Source organism: Montipora capricornis, chromosome 11, assembly GCF_036669925.1.
Source record: "Montipora capricornis isolate CH-2021 chromosome 11, ASM3666992v2, whole genome shotgun sequence".
Classification (NCBI taxonomy): Eukaryota; Metazoa; Cnidaria; class Anthozoa; order Scleractinia; family Acroporidae; genus Montipora; species Montipora capricornis.
The window spans coordinates 41949258-41953295 of NC_090893.1; positions in this window are offsets into that span (position 1 = coordinate 41949258).

Below are 4038 nucleotides of genomic sequence, written 5' to 3' on the forward strand. Positions count from 1 at the left end.
TTTGTCATTAAAAAGCAAAAGATCTAACAAAAAGCTTTACCGACTTAATAATTTTTGAAAGAATATTCTAGCGGTTATACCTCCCTAAAATTTCTTGCCGTTGCACCAACTACTGTAGCAATACTTTTATATCTTTACACTGAGCGATCAATTTGAACAATGCATGTTCGTAAAGGAAACGCTTTACAAGTTCCAAATTGCGCAGTAACTGTAATATTTTGGTGCATGCAGTATCCCTTAACGAGTTTGATCACCGCATCGCAATAAAGAATCAAATGATCGCTCAATGTTGAAACAGTGGCTGAGGGAAATTAATTTTCCTATCGATTATGTTACCATTCATAGAATATTTTAATTAGGGTGTAATTCTTGTAAGCAGATCCATGAAGATTCGAGCGCTGGGTGTAATATACTTTAAAGTAGTTCTTGTCCACCAGTTTCCATTCCAGCACCATGGCTTGTGCAGATGTAGCAAAATGCGAGACTTCCGTTTAGTTTTCTTCACAGTCTCATTTACTAAGTTGACTTCTTTTGAAAATAAAATTAATCGATTCTAAGAAATCTTATTGTGTTTGTTCAGCCACCATTTCTACGCAAACTATAAACTAAAAAATTCTTATCTTTGTCGGAATTCTTCCTGATTCTTCTCTTTGTTTTAATTCCCTTTTGTATGTGTATCTCCACTTCTTGGTTTGATATTGTTCTAAAATTATAATCAGGAAAAATATGGGTGAGATCAAGTAGACAAAGTACAAAACAGAAATTAAGGTACACGTTGTAACACGGAAAATAACTCTGAGTGCAAGTCATTTCGCCACTAGTAAATGTCGCTATCAATCAACTCGCCACCACGTTTTTTTTTTTTTTGTTCTTGAAGCATGAACGTTGTTCGACCTTGACAGAATTGAGGTGGCGAAATGACTATTGGGGAATATTTCTAGTGGCGAGATGACCGTAATCCATGATCGTACTTTTTACCTTCACATGGCGATGACAATACAGTTTTCTTCTTTCGCCTTCTCCCTTTTTTTTTACGTGCTCAATCCTGTGATAAATGACAAACAAAATAAATTATTAGTTTAAAATTGTGCATGTGTGTAATGAATATTTCGAGTTATTCGGACATTTTCGCAGAGAGAAGCTACGTAACGCAAATTTAATTTCTGCAGTAGAATTATTTAATTATTATTTCTCAAGGAAATTAAAATTTTTTTATTCAAAATAGTGTAAATGTTATATTTCACGATCCTTTGTTCAGAACAAGTTGGAAGCAATCTTTAAGTATACGAATAAAAAGAATCTATATTTCAGATAGCGCACACAGTAGCGAAACAGAGCTACGACTGCGACAAGCAACGCACGAAGCACGTGTTGACATTTAAAAGTAACTGTTCGCTGCTTTCTTTCTTGCTCAAGAAAACATAAAGCAAAATATAGGAAGTCTGCTAAAACATACCTGCTTAGAATAAAAAGGTAATGGTCTTGTCTCCTTCATCTTGGTCTAACCGGTGTCTTCATGAAAGTCCCGTCACAACGTCAAATTGAAGAGCGACGGAGCAGCACATCTTTCCACCATGACGGTCAGCGCAGAATGAGGAAAATTTTGCAATTTGTATTGAATATTCATTAGAATGGCGAGAACCAATCAGTGACGAGCACGTCATCGGTTCGAATAGGGGCGTTGTTCACGCTTTTTCAAGCGATTTGGTGAGCAAGAGACGAGAAAAACACTAAAACAAGTGCTGTTTTTTACTATTTTTATAAAGTTAACTTCATTTCTCTGCTTCTTGTTAAAGCCAAAGGAAAGAAAATAAACTGAAAAACTTCTGGAAATTCCTGGTTAATCCCACACTTCGAACCATCGCTTTCCGTTCTGATGTGACGATGATTATCCACTGCGCCACTGGAAACTGTTAATACCTCGCTGCGAAAATATGTACAGTTAGATAGCGAGCACCTGCCTGCATTGATGCAGCAGCTGAAGGAAAGCCAAAAAGTAAAGTTTTTGTTTCTTCTAAGCTTAAAGTTCGTTGTTTTCTTCAGCGAAGAAAAGGAAACCTTTAAAAAAAAGAAATTTAATTATGAAATAGAATTTAAAGCAAAAATATCTCACGCTTTGAACACGAACCCTCTAATCATTGAGTCCACTATCATTAGCTATAGCTATGAGTACCAACTGATAGCAGATCGGTTATTTTAAAGTGTCAATCACTAAGTAAACACAGACCTCTTTCAAATCATTGCAAGTCTTAATTTTTTAGGGAGGAAAAAATGCGAATTTTCAGTATTCTGCAACCAGTTACCTTTCGCATACTTTGGGTGGAAACATACAAGAATGTCCACTATTGCGTTACAATACTTAAATATCGCAAGTAATTCTTGTATTATGAGATTTTTCTCATTTTGTACTATAAGATTTTTATCATTTTTCTCGTTTTTGTTATGCACCGTTCCCTTTGTTGTCGCACCTCAGCCTTCGGTACGAGAGCAAATACAATTTTGTTAACGGTTTCCTTCGAAGTTTTAAATGGTCATCAATAGTGTCAAAAGCCAAATTTGCCCGCCTAACCAACTTAATGACCATAATCAACAGGGCTTAACATAGGTGATCGGACGAGCCCGAATTTTGCCCCAGTGCTATGGGAGCAGGATGGTAGCGTTAAAAGAGTTTAAGCTTATATGGAGTATATTGTCATCGTCATCATTATCGTAATCATTAAAGCATCATAATTATTCACGCACATTCCCGTTGTAATTGCTGGTGTTAAACAAGGGTACCCCTAATATCTCTTTGTGATACTGATCCCCATATCCCACCGTATGTGATCTAGGGGAGTCAATACAAACAGACCGTTACAAAGGTTCTCCTTGCTAGTGTGAAAGCCCTTCCCTTTCCTTACATCAACCACAAACACCTGCACATTAAAACAATCCATATCATGTAGAAACACACCACTCGAGTCCAGAACTCCAGTGTAGCTCGGTATACAGAGTCCTCCTGAATTCAATCCTTCGTCCCTATCACAGGGAAATTGGTAGTTGATTCATAACTCGCAGAGAGCTACCTCATAATACAAAGTGAACAAACGCACCATGACAGACTGATAAACGGATGAAACGTTTATTTATACACAGTGGTGTCTATAACGTAAGGCTTGTGGGACGTACATTGTAAACTGCTAATATTCTAATACACATGCGTTAAGAAAGATTATAAGAAGTTTGCCATTTGTAACGCAAAGTGGAGATGAATTTGTGATCATCGACAAAAAACCCATTCGTTGGTTAAAAAGGGCCACCCGCGTGCGAAATCTGGACGGTCATGACAAGACCTCGCCGTCTAGGACTAGCATGGATTCACTGCCGAATGGACCCATACAGCGACTTTGTTTTGCATAAACGCAGCCAAACTAGCAAATACGACGTGTTTAGCAATCAAACACAATACCCGCCATGCATCAAAATAGACAAGATCCAAATTCACTTTAAGTAGCCTCTATTACATATCGATTCCACGTGGAGAATTTTGCAGTCATTAAAGAGAATTTTGCATTGCATTTTACGACAAACGAAAAACACCAGCTCATATGCTTTGTTTTTTTTTTTAACTTGCCACCAAATGAGTCGTACCAACTTTATCACGAAAAGAAAAAATGGCGAGAAAACCCAATAAAAACCAAGAGGATTATAGAGGGCAAGCTTCCTCAACGTTAATATATTCCATAATTATTAATGATTAATAATTATTATTAGTTAATTATTAATTACGTTCCACGTACACGAGCCGCTAAATCTCTCTATTGACTTTACTTCACGTTTGAACGAAAGACCGGTTATTAACCGAACATAGACTGCGGTTTTTTAACAGTCAATCCAGCTACAGAACTTTCCACAATTGAGTACATTGGTTTATGTAAATAAGTGGTTTCTTTTTTTTTTTTTTTGCCAGCCTTAATACATTAAGATTGGCAAAAAGTCAAAATACAACGACTTCGGACGCAGTTTTGCTTATTCCTAAAATAATGAACTCTCGTTAAA